This window comes from Pseudophryne corroboree, chromosome 5 (genome assembly GCF_028390025.1).
Source record: "Pseudophryne corroboree isolate aPseCor3 chromosome 5, aPseCor3.hap2, whole genome shotgun sequence".
NCBI lineage: Eukaryota > Metazoa > Chordata > Amphibia > Anura > Myobatrachidae > Pseudophryne > Pseudophryne corroboree.
The window spans coordinates 132,422,880-132,442,535 of NC_086448.1; the positions used below are offsets into that span (position 1 = coordinate 132,422,880).

Below are 19,656 nucleotides of genomic sequence, written 5' to 3' on the forward strand. Positions count from 1 at the left end.
CGGACCATTCTGATAAGGCTAGTCTATTCTAAGACTCACACTGGTTTTCTTCCAATGCTTCTATGCTGGTATTGCCATCTGGGGATAATGTTATAAAGCAGGGCTGGCCAAACCAGTCCTCGAGATCTACCAACAGTTCACATTTTCCAGACCACCTAGCTGGTGCACAGGTGTAGTCATTACTAATTAAGATGTGCTGCATTCATTCCTAACAGACAATTCTACAGATCTCCAGGAGGCCTGGAAAACATGAACTGTTGGTAGATCTCGAGGACCGGTTTGGCCAGCCCTGTTATAAAGGGATGTACAGATGGGTCCATGTTTATCTTGACCTTTTATAGGATTAACTGAGACTGGGCAGTCGGACTTAATCCCCTGCTGTAATGACTTAATCCCCTGCTGTATTGTTCTCTGTATTGTATTGCAGCTGAGAACAATAGATGTAGGGTTTATGTTAATAAACCATGTTGTACCTAGGTGCAGCAAACTAGCCAAGATAACCGTGGACCCATCTGTAGTCATGTGACCGGCAGTCAGGAGACCGACGGTCACATAACCTCCCCCTACATCCTGCCCACTCACAATCCCGGTGGTTGGCACACCAACCAACAGGGACTTTTCCCACTTATGGGCGTCCACGACACCCATAGTGTTGGAATAGAACCTGTAGCGACTGCAGGTCGTCACCGAGCCCGCAGCATGGCGAGCTTGCTGCACTCGCTCCACCCCCCGCCAGGATTCCGCTGCTGGGATCCCCCCGTCGGTATGCTGACCACCGGTCTCCTGACCATCAATCACCCATACCATACCCGTTATAAAGACAGGTAATACAGACTACACACTTAATATTTACTGCTACCAGGCAGGGCTGGTGCAAGGTTTCTTGGCACCCTAGGCAAAACTTCAGCACACTGCCCCCATTGGCCACCACATACTCTCCAACATGACCCATTCCATTAGGTACAAAATGCTCTGTTCCTGGACTTCCTTTCCAGTGGTGGCTCCAGCATAGTCCAAAATTCAGATAGGGTAGCCACACCAACTGCCACCCCAAACTGCCAAACATTGCCTGCCGGGACTTATTGGCAGTTGGTGTGGCTCCCCTATTTGAATTTTGGACTGTGCTGCAGCCCCACATCTGAAACTGCCACTGGCAAGGCAATCCAGGAACAGAGCATCTTGTACCTAATGGAATGGGTCATGTTGGAGGATATGCCACCAATACCCACTTTCCAGCCCTTCAGATAAAAGTGTGACTTATAAGTTCCACAGCCACCACTTGCATTTAGTGCAACAGGGATGTTTCTTTCAGAGACATCCTAAATTTTGTGATAGGAAGACTCAGTGGCGCCGCCTCAGATCCTAGCACCCTAGGCAGCTGCCTAAAGCTGTCTAATGGTAGAGCCGGCCCTGCTACCAGGGGTGATGACATGTAGTATAGGACAAAGCAAAATAGTGCCATCAGAGGCAAAACTCTGGGAGGCAACGGAGTCATCTGCCGCCGGGCTCCTGCTCTGAAGGGGGGCACATCTCCCATTCTGTGACACCATTGAATTAAGTTAATTGATACCTGTCGCTGTATTTTCAGTGGCCGACTTCCTCACTGGTCCCTGCACCTTACAAATCACACCCTCTTTATTATACTGATTATACACATTTTACAAGTATCACACCCAGGATTAGAAACCACAACTTATTACACTGGAAGCAGACACCTTACTGATGAAGCTGTTTGCTCCTGTATAGGAAATATGAGAATTTTACAGTAACTATATGAAGATACTTCTCTGACAATTACACATAACTTCATATAGTTAGAATTCTCATGTTTCCTCTACAGGAGCAAATAACGCCATCAAAGTGTCTGCTGTTAGTGTAACAGGTCATGAGTTCTAATCCTGGGTATGACTGCTAAGAAATGTATCATTTAAAATAAAAGACAATTAAATGTATAAATACAGTATATAATTTTTTTTCAGAACACTCCACACACACACACACACACACACACACACACACACACACACACACACACACACACACACACACACACACACACACACATTTATCTTAATGTAGGAAATAGGGGGGCAGAGGCGTAACTAGGGTCTTTGGAGCCCAGGGCAAGATGGTAAACGGCGCCCCCCCACATGGTCACGAGAGATGTGTGCGCGCCGAAGGGGCGCAAAAAAAGTGGGTGTGGTCACATTTTGGAAAGGGCGTGGTCACTGAGAATGAGGCATGTTAACATGACTCACCACCCGTTTCTAGTCACTGCGTCAACATCCATTTCTATTCCATATGCATCTTACCTATATGATGGTTTCTCACAATGGGAAACCTCTGAAGAAATGTATCCTCCCTGGGAAGACGGAGTCTTCATTCGGTAAACACTTTTCATGTAGGATATCACGTGGTCCGGAAGATGCCTGTTTGTGTAAGAATATTAATAAGGTCATCATCATACAACAGCAGTTCAACCAGACTCACATCTTACCCCCTGCGTCCTCTCTCAGCACGCCATCATCTACCCCCTGCGTCTCTCAGTCACACCATCTCCCCCTTGCGTTGCCTCTCAGCCATACCATCTCCCCCTTGCGTTGCCTCTCAGCCATACCATCTCCCCACTGTGCCTCAAAGCCACACCATCATTTCCTCTCTGCGTAGTCTCTCAGCACACCATCCCCTTACCCCACCATTGTCTCTCAGCACATCATCATCTCCCCAATGTCCCTCATCATTTCCTCTCTGGTAGTCTCTCAGCACACCATCTCCCCACTGCATTGTCTCTCAGCCACACCACCATCTCCCCCCTACATCATCTTCAGCCTGCGTCTCTCAGCACACCATCATCTCCAGCCTGCGTCTCTCAGCACACCATCATCTCCAGCCTGCGTCTCTCAGCACACCATCATCTCCAGCCTGCGTATCTCAGCACACCATCATCTCCAGTCTGCGTATCTCAGCACACCATCACCTCTAGCCTGCCTATCTCAGCACATCGTCTCCCCCCTGCATTGTGTCTCAGCACAACATCATCTCCCCCCCACATTGTCTCTCAGCACACTGTCATTTCTCCCCTGTGTCATCTCACTGACAGGGTGAGGGTGACAGCAGTGAATCACAAGGAAAGGGTGATGCCAGGGAGAGGGTGAAAGCAGTGGGAGATAGAAAGACAGACAGATAGAAGATAATATAGAAAGAATAGCGAAATATGCATAAGATCCTGTGTCAGTGTGTGTATGTCAGTGTATGTCGGTGTGTATGTCAGTGTATGTCGGTGTGTATGTACAGGTGTCAGTGTGTGTATGTCAGTGTGTGTCGGTGTGTATGTACAGGTGTTAGTGTGTGTATGTCAGTGTGTATGTACATGTGTCAGCGTGTGTATGTCGGTGTGTATGTACAGGTGTCAGTGTGTGTATGTCGGTGTGTATGTACAGGTGTCAGTGTGTATATGTCGGTGTGTACGTATAGGTGTCAGTGTGTGTATGTCAGTGTGTATGTACAGGTGCCAGACTGTGTATGTCAGTGTGTATGTACAGGTGTCAGTGTGTGTATGTTGGTGTGTATGTACAGGTGTCAGTGTGTGTATGTCAGTGTATGTTGGTGTGTATGTACAGGTGTTAGTGTGTGTATGTCGGTGTGAATGTACAGGTGTCAGTGTGTGTATGTCAGTGTTTGTCGATGAGTATGTATTATATACAATAGCAGCCCCAACAGGTTATTATTACAGACATTACACACATTATATACATGACATAAACAGACATAATAGATAAATACATGACACAGTACATGATACATACTGTACATGACACACACAGTACATGAAACATACATGATGCAAACACATGAGATAGACCTGGGCTGGTGATGAGGCAGCTGGATCCCAGGCAGTGCATCAGGGGCCCTTTCCAGTGTCCAGACGTAGGTGAGGAAGGCAGCGACCATACCCAGCTTGGCTATCAGGAACCAGGCCTCCAAGTAGCTGGTCTATTCCCCAGCAGCTGGGCCACAGTGACCTCGGGGTGGAGGCCGGCCGGGGAGAGCGACGCCGCAGCCAAGGATCTCAGCACGCCCAGCAGCCGGTAATTAAGGCCGGGCGGCTGCGGAGCTGCGGCACACTGGAGGAGCCGGCATAAATAACAAAACACCCCCGTTGCAGGGACACACTGTCGCCGGGGCAGAGGCTGAACAGGGAGCGCGATGCTGCAGCCCGGGATCTTCACACGTCCAGCAGCCAGTATATCCAGGCTGCTGCAGCGATACAGCTAGAGGAGGACCGGGAGTGAAAGCAGCCCCTGGCATCCAGCGCCGCACACTCTGGTTCAGCCGGGAGGCCCGCACCGCACAATTTAAACCATAGCGATGCGGTCACAATAAAATGCACTTTATATATGCTGCCCCAGTGCGCCCCCCTTTTCCTGGTCCACCATGGCGCCCAGGGCACGAGCCCTGCTCGCACCCCTCTAGTTACGCCTCTGTAGGGGGGCATCAATATTTATCTTGCCTCCGGGCAACTGTGACGAAGTTACGCCACTGAATGCCATTCTGCACACCAAAACACCAATTTTTCCCTGGCAAAATGCTTTCAGAAATTAGCCCCAGGTTTCTTTAAGGATGGGCCGAGGTTCATGGGCTGGTTCACTTTGCTTGTCCCCCAGCCTAAAATGTGCCAACCTCTGCATGCTATACAGTTAATTGGATTACTGCCTAAATTAATCTGGATTTCTGGTTGATATGTCTGATTTTAGACATGTTTCAGGGTTGGCTGATAATTGCTTCACATGGGCCGCAATGGGAGTTAATGTGGATTGTAGTTTGCAGCTCCAGACTAGGTGAAAAGTAGGGAAAAAATGATTATGGGCCTAATTCAGACCTGCGCATTGCGGTGCATACATATGTGCAGTAGTTCGATAAAGGCCTGCTGTGCGAAAATGCACAGCAGCGATCAGGTCTGAATCGCAAGCTCTGTCCCTGCATGCGATAATTAATATATCCCTGCGATGTAATCAATTATCGCAGTGCGAGTTTGGGCGATTTTATCACCCGTCATCTGCATCCTAGATGGTGATAAATAAGCCCCTAAGATCCATGCATGCCTGAGACATTTTAGGAAAGCATGTTTTCTCCCAGTACAGTCACCAAAAAATTTATGACCGGTAAATACATTTTTGGAGTGAAACTTCTTAGTTGGTAAGTATCTGTAATAGGAAGTAATGGAAAGATAAGTGGTAAATAGCTACCAGGGGGAGCATTAGCCTCTTCTCCCTCCATACTAAGTGCAGGGACTCAGGACATGGCGAACCCTAAATGTCCTCTGAAAATGATGAGCTTTAATGTCTATGGCCCTCATTCCGAGTTGTTCGCTCGTTGCCGATTTTCTCTATATTGCGATTAGTCGCTTACTGCGCATGCGCATGGTTCGCAGAGCGCATGCACTTAGTTATTTTACTAAAAAGTTAGGTATTTTACTCACGGCATTACAAGGATTTTTCTTCGTTCTGGTGATCGGAGTGTGATTGACAGGAAGTGGGTGTTTCTGGGCGGAAACTGGCCGTTTTATGGGTGTGTGTGAAAAACGCTGCCGTTTCTGGGAAAAACGCGGGAGTGGCTGGTGAAACGGGGGAGTGCCTGGGCGAACACTGGGTGTGTTTGTGACGTCAAACCAGGAACGAAACTGACTGAACTGATCGCAATGGCTGAGTAAGTCTGGAGCTACTCAGAAACTGCTAAGAAATTTCTATTCGCAATTTTGCGAATCTTTCGTTCGCAATTCTGCTAAGCTAAGATACACTCCCAGAGGGCGGCGGCTTAGCGTGTGCAATGCTGCTAAAAGCAGCTAGCGAGCGAACAACTCGGAATGAGGGCCTATATATGGTCTAGAGAACTAATTTGTAGCAACTGACTGGACTGCTGCCAAAACAGTGGGGAACATTAGTTCCAGACTAACACTGTCTATATTTACTACTTCCCAGGTGAACATCCAAACATACACAAATCCACAGCCACAACATCACTCTAGAGCCTGGGGAATCACATCAGAAGTATTGGAGTCCCAGCTTTGATAGCTGGTCAACGTTTAGAATTCTCCACGTCCAGCGAATCCTATCACTTCCTAGTCAAGAGTTTATTTCAGGAGCTTATTTGGAGGAAGGAGAAGGTGGTCATAATGTCAACCTTCTGTACCAAACTGACCCCAGCCTCTTATGTGATTCATGAGGACAACCGCAGTGCATTCTACTGGAAAATGCAAGAGAATGTAGAACTTGTCCCAGGGTAACTCTGCAGTACTCTTGGCGTCAGCCCCACCACTAGTATACGCTGATGACACACATCCGCTGGGCCTTCATGTCACCCACTCATGCCTAGACCTCAGCCTGTAGGAGGCCGCTGTAGGATTAAGTAATGGTCGCACCCTCTGCATCCTCATGCTACTGGCATTTGTGAAACCTGCCCCATGTTACAACTAAACATGTCATGAGGCCAACACATTACCTCGCATCCGCTTGACTACAGAACTCACTATCAGCACTGGCTGAGCACTTCTGGAAAATCTAAATGACTTCGGGGAATGAGTTGGCATCTTCCATAGATGGTTCCTATTCCACTGGGTATGACAACTGTATGTGTGGGGCTGGTGGAAAGGACCTATTTGCAGACTGGGGTGGGTGACACCTGAAGAAGCTCAATGGTCAAAGGACACTGGGTTATAGGAAGTGAGATTACTGTGGAGATAAGGGTGCCATGAGGTAAAATGGCTTTATACAGAGTACAGTATGCACCTTGTTGGGTTGTAGTGTTCAGGGTCACGCACTGCTATCATTGAGGGTGATTTCATTCATACACAGGCATTCAGCTCACTGGCCATGACTGGGAGCAAAACTTTGCACCTGGGCAAACTATATTGCAATGCAAGGGGTCCACATACATTATTAATATTATTTGTCATGCAGGGTAAATACCATTTGCTTATGTGTGTAGGCCACAAATCCTGGATAGTTTATTTTTACACTGCAATTTAGATTTCAGGTACGACATACCTCCTCCCATCTCAAAACCTCTCTGCACATATTAAATCTGTCCCACCTGCAGTGCAACACAGGGCCGTAATTAGGGAAAGGTGAGTGATGCCTGCTCCCGTGGCACAATACCTTGGGGGTTGCACTGTTGCTGCTCCATAGCACCATGGTTGAAGGGTGCTTGTAAAGGTCTCCTGCAGCCTAGAAAGGCGCTGCCTGGAGCATCTTTAAAAGCTTGACCTATCCTCAGTCCTGGAACATTATCACCCTGTTACGGCCCTGGGGCAACATGGCGCAAATTAATTATTTTTTTGCTTTGCTCCCAAATTTGAATCATCCACCAGTTGTCAATATTTTCTCCGTGTTTGGCCTAATGTCGCACCTTTCCTGCCCTAACTGACCTGGTATGAGGCTTTGCTGTCGCCGGGCATCCCTGCTTGCAGCTCCATCCCTGATGCCAGTGAACGGACTGCACCAGCTCAGTGCAACTGAATCAATAAATTGAGCATGTAACTTTGTGTCTGGAACAACCCATGTTGCCATGCAAGGGGAGCAAATACATTTATATTTTTTCTGTGCAGGGTAGATACTGGCTGCTTCTGCATGTAGTCCACAATTGTTAGACAGCTTAGTTATTTTTACACTGCAATTTACAGATGTAGCCATGCTCATCTTGCTGCGATGCGGCGTGTTGCATCGCGTGCCGGCGATCGCTCCATTAATTCCATAGATCTAGAGTAAGATCCTTTAAGATGCCGCTCGTTGTGAGAATGTCTTCACAAAGGGTCTGATTCAGGTCCAGTTGTTACTCTGTGTTGGTTGCAGAGTAGCGACGTACAGGAGTTTGACAGTCTGCAGCCATTTCGGGGCGTGGCGGGGGCAGCTATAGTCTCCGTTTCACAAAACAGAGGTGTGTTGCCACCATTTTGTAGGGGTGCCGAGGCCAGGGTCTCTATCTTCCGAAGGGGATTTCCTGGCTTCAGCGACGGAGCTACAGACGGGGTAACCTCAGCTGCCCGATGTGGTCACAGAGTTATCTGATGCTGCGTCCCCAGATGCAACAGTGGATCGCACATGCATGCAGGAGGAGTTTCCTTATACCAGACGCCTCCTGCTGCATTACCATGGGTAAGCATCGCTGCTGCATTACCAATACTATATGTAAGTATCTGTATTGCTAATACCATATTGTAGCGCCCTAGAAATAGATGTATGGAGGGGTACTGTGTATTAGGGGAATATATGTAAATATATCAGTTGTGTATATTTGTGTAAGGTAGATAGGTATGGTTGTAATGCTGGTAATTTATATTAATGGTCATAATAATATGTATGGAGCATTGAGGGTCTGGAGAGAATCTTCCAGAACCCTCGTGCCGAGAAGGGGACCGCGAGCCAGAGAGGATCGTTAGAGCACGGACAGTTGAGCTGGGACTCGAGGGCAAGGAGGTGACGCAGAGGCAGCGGCAGCAAAAAAGGACCCGAACGGAGGCGCGGCAGAGGGCAGAAAGACGGGCCGCGAATAGAGCCGGACTTTGATCCTGTGCCACGGAGAGGACGTAGCGGAGGTCGGGCAGGAGGAGAGGTACAAGACGGCTCTCTACTGCAGGGTCTATTGAGAGAGTCTAGCGCAGAGCGACGAGGTGCTGCAGCGCGGAGAACTGCCAGTGGGCTGGTGGAGGAGAGACGGACGGCACGGTGGGGAGTGCTGCGCCAAGAGGTACCTTGTACTTAGAAGCCTCGTAGAGCCCTGCTTACCGGAGCTCAGCTCCGTGGTCACCTTGGTATGGAGTAGATGAAACGTCAGGAGGAGGAGGTGGGTTAAGGAGGAGTCAGGCACCAGATGCCATCCCTTACAGAACTGGGCCCGCCCCTATTCAAATGCATTGAGTAAATTGGGGAATACTCATTGCCAGCGTGATTGCTAGAAGAGTATATTCAGTGCAGCTGCAACCTCTGTTTACCTATCATCAAATCTACATCTGTGCAACTTCAGTGATGGGGGAGAAGTTAATTATTGCAGCATAAACATAGGGTGGGAGCTGGTGCAAGAACCGTTAGCTCTGCTGAAAGTATTAAGCAGCACCAAGAGGACAGTCAGAAGGGGGTAATACTCATCATAATACCTTCACACTATAGAGACTACAACTGGGGATACTGGAAGAGCACTATACCAAAGTTGGGAGGCTAACACAACTATTCCTTGGTTAAGGAAACTGTATGGTGCACCATTGGGCCTGCAGGGGGCCAGTATTATTCTGTATTATCCTGTGATAGCCCTCACTATAGATGTAAATATATATGTATTGATAGACATAGGTGTACTAACGTGGATATGATGGGACGTCTATCTACAGCTGCTTAGCCTACCAAGAACTTGAAACGCCATAATTTCCGAACAGGATTATTGGAGGTTGGTGGGTATCTTGATAGAGACTACTTCTGATAGAACGCTATAATTGCATCAGCTGAAGAGAGTTGGGCGTTCCCGAAGTGACCAGGACTAATTGGAGTACAGCCTAGGGTGCGGCCCAGAGCACAGTAGCACCTAGTAAAGCCTTTTGACTACACACCTAATAACTGTGTTCCCTTCCTAGCCGTAATCGGCGGAATATTCACATTCCCCTACTACATTTGATCAGAGAAAGAGGAAAGTGTACGGAAGAGAGGCGGTGGAGCAAGATATATCTTTGAGTCACTTGGATACAAAAAAAAAGGCTAGTTGATTCTGGGTAGTTAACTAGTTAACCCTCTGAGTATAACAGAGACCACTAAAACTAACTCTGGGTAAATAGAAACAAAGTATACCGGTTTAATACTGAGCTCATATATTTTTATTGGTACCAAGGTAACATTGTTTTTTGTACTGCATGCAAAGGAACTTGAATAGGTCCAGGGTTGAAGTGTTAGTATTGTTTATGTGTGTTACTAATATACTCATTGAAATATAACTTCATGCATGGGTGGTGTTTTATTGTGTACAACATACTTACCAGGATGGACATCGAATCCAGGTGACGGTATCCTGAGAAGAGCTGAAAGACAAAGTAGAACGCAAGGTATTAAAAAGAGTATTTTGATTATTATGTATTAAAGTATACTTAGTATAACTTTACTGGCTTTCCCAAGCAAGCCCGCTTATATTTAGTGCTTGGGTGGAGGCACGCCATAGGAGGTAATAAAGTAACCCAAACACTTAGTGTACCATAGAATAGGGAAGGGTTACAATATGTAAGTATCTGTATTGCCAATACCATATGTAAGTATCTGTATTGCCAATACCATATGTAAGTATCTATGGTGCTTCTAAGGAAGCAGCAGCTTTGCTTAATACAGCCACGCCTGAAGCAAGCTCAAAATGATTGACTTTTGGTAGTTATGGGAAATGGTGGCAAAAACGCAGGCACTTTCAGGGTGCGTCTCAGCCTGCAACTGTTATCCTGTATGCAGAACCAGTGTCTCAGTTCCCGCTTCCATTCTGCATGAACATAGGTTTACTCAGACTGTCAGTTATCAAAAGATCTGCGACCACTTCGGCGTGGTTCCACGCAGTTACTGGTATCTGCAAAGCCGCAGGTGGGCATCTCAGTGCATTAAAGTGGCTGAATCAGGCCCAGTGTTAGGAAGAAGTTCCTGTACCATATTTGATTTCCATTGTAGAAAGGACGCCACAAGTGTGTTTGTTGACCATATCTGCAAAAAGTGGCTACTTGAATGAGTCAAAATTTTTATTCATTTTATTTTTATTAAAATTATTCTATTAGTTATCTATTACATATGCTTTCATTTCAGAGCACTTTGAGACGTTCAACTGCGTAAATTTCAAAAAAGACTGTAAAAAGTTTAGTAGACTTTTCTTAAACTTTTCAGTAGTGTGCATGTGTGCGATACATCAACAAGAAAAAGTATTCACGCAGGCATTTGCATAGCAGAGAATCCCTCCTGTCATGTGTAATGTTGCTTACTCAGAGTAGTTAATGCTGAAATCATTCAGAAATTGGCTATAATATACTTAAAAAACAGAAGTGAAAGAAAAGTGGGTTTTTACAAACGGGGAAATAGTTTGATCTCTAAACTTTTTGTATAAATTTAAAATAGAAATATTTTTTTTTGCAGACAGTAAAAAAGTAACTTTCACAGACACGAAACTAATTTTTTTTTTTTTTTTAACACAGAACCAATTATAAGGATGGGTGAATTGATTTAATTCAATGTGAGTCATTATTTATTAACAGTTGCTTATATAGCGCAGCATATTCCGTTGCACTTTACAATTGGAACAACAGTAATAGAACAAAACTGGGTAATACCAGACAGACATAGAAGCAGTGGCGTAAGTTTGTCACAGTTGCCTGGAGGCAAGATAAATATTGGTGCCCCCCTATTTCCTATATTAAGATAAATATATGTATGTATGTGTGCGTGTATATGTATATATATGTGTTTGTGTGGAGTGTTCTGAACATTTTTTATATACTGTATTTATACATTTAATTGTCTTTTATTTTAAATCACACATTTCTTAGCAGTCATACCCAGCATTAGAACCCATGACCTGTTACACTAACAGCAGACACTTTACTGATGGAGCTATTTGCTCCTGTAGAGGAAGCATGAGAATTCTAACTATATAAAGTTACGTGTAATTGTCAGAGAAGTATCTTCATATAGTTAAAATTCTCATGTTTCCTATACAGGAGCAAACAGCTTCATCAGTAAGGTGTTTGCTTCCAGTGTAATAGGTTGTGGTTTCTAATCCTGGGTATGATACTTGTAAAATGTGTATATTCAGTATAATAAAGAGGGTGTGACTTGTAAGGTGCAGGGACCAGTGAGGAAGTCGGCCACTGAAAAGACAGCGACAGCTATCAATTAACTTAATTCAATGGTGTCACAGAATGGGAGGAGAGGAGCCCCCCTTCAGAGAAGGAGCCCGGCGGCAGATGACTCCAATGCCTCCCAGAGTTCTGCCTCTGCATAGAAGTAGGAAGGCCCTGCTCGCAAGCTTACAATCTGTAGGGAAATAGGCATTAATTCACAAGGATAGGTGCAACCTATTGCATAATGGTCCACAAGATTGCAAAGGTTCTTGGTGGGTTGTATGATATGGTCATCCAGCAATGTTGGCCAAGGGTCAGGAGGGTGTGAAAGTGAAGAAAGACAAAATATGTGAGGTTATATGTGGACTGTACAGAGAGGATGTAATTAGATAGGGAGGCACTGAAGGTTATGTGGGTGGGTCTGGAATTTTATAAGCTTGTCTGAAGAGGTGACTTTTCAGGGAATGTTTGAAGGTTTGGAGTTTAGAGGTGAGTCTTATTGTGGGAGGGCATTCCACAGAATGGGTGCAGCCCAGAAAAAGTCCTGAAATGTTGAGTGGGAGTGAGTAATGCATGTGGATGAGAGACGCAGATCTTGTGCAGAGAGGAGAGGTCGGGTATGGAGATTTTTTGAGATGAGCGAAGAGATATACATTGGGGCAGTTTTTTGACAATAATAATACAAGTATGGAACACAAGATACGTCCCTGGAGTTGTAGATGGAAAAGATCGCCATAGAACAGTTCAAGAGCTTTTTTTTCTTTACCAAAGGTCTTCTCTCAAGGTGATGTCAGCATGTTAAGAAACAATAATATATACATGTGTAGTAAAGTTTTTAACAAAAAAACACAAAGTCTTTTTTGTAGATGTGTAACAACAAAATCAGGACGAAACTTGCAGCATCAGTGTAATACAGGTCTTTACTCAGCATGTGTCAGACACCAAGTGGAAGTAACAGGAGACAAACAGGAAGTGAGTCACCTCAGCATGACATCATCTCCCATGATGCACAGCATGCATTTACATCCCCCCCTTTCAAACTGGAAGGAAGCAGAACATAGATGAAACAAATGCAACAATGTGACAATGTTGGGCGTGAACAAAAGAAAATACATTATATAATAAAGTCTTGGAACTTTGGGTTGGGTTTGGACACATGGCCCGATCTGGTAATGTTACACCGGGAACCTATAGGTATGTCCGCTGTGACACCAGAGGGCTCTATTACTTCAGAAGTGGTCTCTGAGGAAGGACTGTCCATGCAATGCGAATCATCACTGACATTGGTTGCAGCTGTGGTAGAAACTGATGAGTCAGGCTGTGTAGAGCTTTCTTCAGGTACACTTAACAGATGGCGGCAGTTGCGTTCATAGAGGGCATTATCAGACTGTACCACGTAGCTATTTGGATGATCTGCAGGATACTGAACCACTGTCAAATCCTTGCTTGGTTTGCATGCGGACAGGCTGGCCTGGAGACAGTAGTGGCAGGCGGTATGCTGATCTGTCATAAGTAGCTTTGGCAGCCATTCTGCGCTTGCTGATGTTCTCCCGTACCTGTGGCTCTACTCTGGGTTGCAGGAGCTGCTTTGCCATTGGGATGCCTGTGCGGGTGTGCGGTGCTAATAGGCACTGTGCAGGGGATGGAAGTCCATCTCGGGGCGTGTTTCTCAAGTTTAACATGCCAAGTATATGTCCGATCCATCTCTTGCACACTTCTCCATTAGGTGCTTTGCAGAGCGGACTGCACGCTCTGCCAATTCATTTGACTGTGGGTAGTGTGGACTACTAGTGATGTGCTGGAAGTCCCATGTATTCGCAAAGTCCTTGAACTCTCTACTCTTGAATTGCATGGCATTATCAGTGATCAGCTGCTGTGGGGTGCCATGTGCTGCAAAAGTGTCTCTTCAGCTTTGTAATGACCATGTGACTTGTGGTGCTGGGCAAGTAGTTTATCTCAAACCATCCTGAATAGGAGTCAACTAGTACCAGGTACTCCTTCCGCCTCCATTCGAATAAATCAGCTGCAAGAATGGACCACGGAAGATCAGGAATGTTATGGAGCAGCATGGGCCCCCGTGGCAGGTGTGGACGCAAGGCATTGCAGGGTGCACAAAACGAGACAGCACGGTCAATGTCACCATACATGAAGGGCCAGAATGTGGTTTCACAGGCCCTATGCTTGGTAGCCTCCAGGCTGTGATGGCCCTGGTGCATCTGCTGGGTGTAGAACTTCTGAAGGGCAGCCAGAATCACAAAGCAATGACCCTGCAGGATGACACCATCAGACACGGTGAGCTCATCTCTCATACAGTAGGAGTGAAGGCAGTGTGGCAGTTCCTTGGAAGAGGATGGCCAGCCATTGAGAATTACAGCAGAGAGATGCTGGCAAAGATCATCCGCAAGTGTAGCAGCATGCAGCTCTTCCAGCCGCTTGGTAGGGAACACCTCCACAGCCATGACCTCATAGTCATCCTCAGCAGCGTTGATGTCAGAAGTCGAAAGGAAAGCTTGAGACAGAGCATCAGCAATGTACATTTCTTTGCCTCGCTTATATATGACATCCTGGTTGTACCGCTGCAGCTTGAGCATCATGCCCTGAATATGGGAAGAAGCAGAGTGGATGGGCTTCTTCAGTATGGTGATGAGAGGCTGATGGTCGGTTTCCACCGTGACAGGACGGCCATAGATGAAGTCATGGAAACGGTTGCAGGTGAACACCAGTGCCAACAGTTCTTTCTCAATTTGTGCATACCTGGTTTCAGAAGCACAAGCCACCAGTCTGCGGTGTTGGAGGCACACGGCCCCTAGACCACTCTGTGAAGCATCAGCAGAGAGGACTACCGGATCATGCACGTTGAAGTATTGCAGGACCGGTGGATTTGTCAGCGTGGTCTTCAATCGATCAACAGCAGCCGTGTGCGTCCAGCCAGCACCATTCTGAGTCCTGGTGGAGTAGCTGCTGCAAAGGTGCCGTGGTTTCACTGTATTGCGGAACAAATTTAGACAGGTAGTTGGTCATCCCCAGGAAGTGCTGCAGTGCCTGTTGGTCAGCCGGAAGCGGCATTTGCTGGATGGCAGTGATTTTATTCGGATCCGGTTTGACACCTTGACTAGTGAGCACGTGGCCCACGTACTCCACTTCTGTAACTCTAAACTTGCATTTGTCTGGGTTGAGCTTGGGGTTCAAAGCACAGGCCCATTCAAGTAACTGGTACAGTCGCTGGTCGTGTTCTTCCTTGGTGCGGCCCCACACCAGGATGTCATTGCGATGATTTCACAGGGATAGGCTGCAAACAGTTGCTCCATGCAATGCTGGACGACCTCACTGCCCGTAGTGATTCCATAGGGCATGCAAAGGAAGACATATTGCCCTATCGGGGTCATGAAAGCGGTGAGCAGGGATGAAGCTCTGTCCAAAGGGATTTGCCAGAATCCGCACTTTGCATCCAGGGTACTGAAAACTGTGGCACCTGGCATGTCAGCAATCTCTTGCTCAATGGTGCAGAGAGGGTGATATGGACGCAGCAGTGCTTTGTTCAAGTGTACTGGATCAATACAAAGACGTATAGTCCCATCCTTTTTTGATGCGGCCACCATGGTGGACACCCACTGTGTTGCTTCCTCTATGGGGGCAATGACACCCAATTGAGGCATTCTGTGGATCTCTTTAATGATTTTGTCTTTCATTGTGATGGGAACCCTCCGGAGGGCACAGACAGTAGGTACAATCGAGTCATCCAGCCTCATATGGTACACAACAGGAAGCTTGCCAAGTGTACTGCAATCAAATAATTCCTGAAAGTCTTTTATCTCTGGGACGGTCATCTGTATTGTGTGTACCTCATGCCTCATTTTGAGAATGCCTAGCTTCATGCTGTCAGGGAGGCCTAGCAGTGGTTTAACCTTTTGATCCACAATGTGGAACAGCAAATCAGCACGGGTAAACTTTAGCTTTGTGGTACCCAGTGTGATGATGATCTGGCCACCATAAGCTATCAAGTTGATCTTGTCTCGTGGGTTTATCTGTGCAGTTGGATCTTTTTCACGTAGTTGTTTGTAGGATATGACATTGCACTTCGCTCTTGAGTCTATTTTGACTATGGCCACCTTGTTCGTATGCTTTGTTCTCAGTTTGATAAATATTTCGCCCTTTTCATCCAAGTGGTCTACACTATCACAAACTGTCATGCGAACCGATTCACACCCTGGCTCCATTTCAACCTGGTTAATCCGCCAGGGTGAGCGGCTATAGCGTGACTCAGACTGTTGCTTTATGGAAGTTTGCTCTTTGGAGCGGCAGCACCTTGCAAAATTATTCCATTTGCCACATGCATTACATTGTTTATCATATACAGACGTAGGACTGTACTGTATAGTGTCATCACCCTTTTGGTTTGTACTGTTGAAAACATGCCTGTCCATAATTACATTCTTTACTGGCATGCAGATCTCTTCAAACTTTGCAATTAGGATGTCAGGATCCTCTCTGTCTTCTCCGTCAGTGTATACAAAAGCATCTAATTTGTCCACAGCATCGGTGCCTGCGAGGTTCAGCAGCGTGTGTGTCTGGAATTTTTTTTGATTTGTCTGAAAGGCCTGCTATGGAGTATACGTGCCATTCTCTTTTAAACCTCAGCCAGTTGTCAGCCAGGTTTTCATCAAATATCAGCAGATCTATTCTCCTCAGACCTTGTGTCATGGCATCCCAGTTCTGACACCATGTATATGTGTAACAACAAAATCAGGACGACACTTGCAGCATCGGTATAACACAGGTCTTTACACACACCAAGTGGAAGTAACAGGAGACAAACAGGAAGTGTCACCTCGGCATGACATCATCTCCCATTATGCACAGCATGCTTTACACTTTTTTTATAGTGTGGTGCACACAAAATGTTTTCAGAAGTGGGTGGGCTAGTCCAACAAAGTAGCATACCCTAACTCACACCTAAAGAGATGTATCACACATAAAAAGGTGTCTTTATCCACCACAGTGTTTTTAACACCAACATGTGTAATAGACCCCCTAAATGGTAGGTAAGCGTACCCCACTCACACAACTACAGGTTGAATTGAAGCACATTAAGGTTTCCAATAGAGAATTAGGTAAAAGGATAGGGATAGTCCTAAATAAGTATAAGAGTTTGGGCATCAGAACCATTTTCAAGGTACTAATACAGCCTAGCCACGATACATGAAGTATCATCCAGTCATTCGTCACAGTAGAAAATTTGTTTAACAGTGGGGGGTAATTGCAAGAAATGAGATCTGACACTTTAGAGGGAAATCTGTATTCCCAGGTATATTAGACTCCTATCCTGCCAGGCATAACCATATCAAGCAGGTCAGTAGAGAAATTACTTGGGAGAGCTTCCGTTTTAGTACTATTCAGTTTATAATATGAAACAGAGGAGTACTCTTGTAATACCTTGTGTAAATTCTGAAGAGATAAAATAGGGTCAATTAAAAATAGAAGGACATCATCTGCAAACAGGCAGCCCTTATATGGCTGTCCGAACAAAACCGGGCCATGAAAAGCAGAGCTATTCCTGATGGAGACAGTCAGGGGTTCTATCCCTAAGACAAACACAAAGGGGATAGAGGGCAGCCCTGACAAGTACTGTTTGTGATCTCAAATGTGGTGGAGAGCATACCATTAACAAAATCCCTGGCAGATGGATTGGAGTAAAGAACTGGGATAGAAGAAAGAGCTAATCCCTCAATTCCAAAATTTATGGAGAACGGCTTGCATGTAACACCAATGAAGCCTGTCAAAGGAATTCTCTGCACCCAATGAAAGCAACAAAAGAGGCTCAGATGATGACGAGAAGGCATCCAAAATATTAATTATTCTCCTAGTGTTATCAGGGGCTTGTCTACTTGAAACGAAACCCACCTGATATTGGTGAATAAGTGATGAAAGTAAGGGGTGGATTAAGCCTGTTCGCTATAAATTTAGCATATATTTTCAAGTCCGAATTTAGGAGAGCTATTGGACGATAGTTAGACAATATTGCAGTATTTTTACCCGACTTGGGGAATGCCACAATTCTAGCTTCCAGCATTTCAAGGGGAAAAGATCTGCTTGACAAAGCCTCATTAAAAACAGGGGCCAAGACTGGGGCTATAATATCTCTGAACCATTTATAGAACAGGTTAGTGTAACCGTCCGGACCTGGCGCTTTGTCAGCGGGTAAGTTGAGAATGACTTTTTTTTATTTCTTCCGAAGTCCAGGGACGTTCTAAGAGTTGGAGGGATGATTGATCCAAAGAGAGAAGGTTAAGGTCTTTTAAAAAGGCCTCTATTTTCTCAGCTGAGGGTTGTGGAGTCTTGGGGTCGTTAGGGAAATTATACAAGGAGTAGTAGTAATCAGCAAACGCATTAGCAATCTCTAAAGGGTCAGATACTTTAATCCCGTTTAAATGTGAACAACCTTTAGGGTCAAAATGATCCATTCCTCTCTAGTTTTCTTTTTTTAACTGAAGAGATTTTATTAGAGAAGGTTTTCAATACAGAGCATACACAACAGTTTGAAAACAAACAAAGCCAATATCATGGTGGTAGTACGTCTGTAAATCATGATACAGGGTCATAGGCAAACGCAGGGGGGGTTTCCGGTTGCACGGAAACCCCCCTCCTCTTGGCAAGTGGCTCACATTATGGCAACAATAGCAATGGTATATAATATGATTACTAGAGCTAGCGCCACATCACCCGTTTACCACTGCACATGCCCAGTGGTAGTAGCTTCTTCTACCAGGTTTTCTGTGTGTGTGGATCTGAGTCCTCCATCAGTGCTCTGGACCAGAGAGTAGCTACCAGGAAGAAGAGACAGGAGCCTTACCACAAGGTGGGAGAATGTGTGCTTAGAAAGTGCAGTACTGGTTCTATTATGTTTGTGTATTAATGAATTAATTTATTATGATATGTTTAACCTTTTCCTGACCACTTTGTTTGATACAGTCTATACTAGAGACCATCTATAGTCATAAATAATAATGTATTCCATATAGTATCCAGTGTATAAAAAGACCACTGTTTACATTAATGTCCAGGGTCGGTACTAGGTTCTTCTGCCGCTCCCCAGATTCCCGCATTTGCTCAAACATTCTGTAGAGTGGGAGATTGTGGACTGACATTTGGAAACCCCCCTCTAAAAATCCTGCGTTTGCCACTGAGGGTAACAAGATAACAATACTAGAAAGCATAAAAATCGGAAACAAAAGGAGAATAGGGGAAAGGAGGAAGAGAGTAGATAAAGAGAGAAACATAAAATAGGAGAGATGCTGACAGTCAGTATGCCAGGGAAAGTGTAGAGAACATACGCATAAATATGTATAACCTGAACCAAACAGTGGGCAGATACTTAGAAAAAACAGAAAAGGCTCATGTATATGATCCATCCTTTGACATTTAGCCCTACCCGGGCTATGTCAAGAGGGCTCGACCTCAGCGTTTCAAAGGTTCATAGCAACAAAAAAGTAAAACAATCACACAATAGAAGACAAGGCATTTCGGGGAGCAATAAAGGAGGAATAATAATCAGACCAAGGGGATTGAGAAGCTAAGGAATATTTAACACTCATAGTTTCCATTTCGAAATTACGCTGGATTGACGCTATAATTTTGGACAAATGCGGTGGGTCTGTTCTTTTCCAATATTGAGCAATGGCGGCCCTAGTGGCTTTGAGAATATGTCCTATAACATAAGAGTGTTCAGAGGGTACAGAGGGAGGGAAATAATGCAAAAAAACAATCTTGGGACGGGGAGGGAGGAGCACCTTTGTAACCTTTTCAATCAGTCCAAA

The 19,656-nt window shown here is 45.5% G+C and overlaps 1 long non-coding RNA gene across 4 annotated transcripts in view; it reads left to right on the forward strand.

Moving 5' to 3' along the window:
• Window positions 1-8,430: 8,430 nt before the first annotated feature.
• LOC134927374 (uncharacterized) overlaps window positions 8,431-19,656 on the forward strand; it is a 194,852-nt gene continuing 183,626 nt past the window's right edge. For all 4 annotated transcript variants that reach the window (XR_010177624.1, XR_010177622.1, XR_010177621.1 and 1 more), the window contains exons 1-2: window positions 8,431-8,742; window positions 10,019-10,081. This is a non-coding gene — a long non-coding RNA (uncharacterized LOC134927374). The remainder of the gene's footprint in view (window positions 8,743-10,018; window positions 10,082-19,656) is intronic.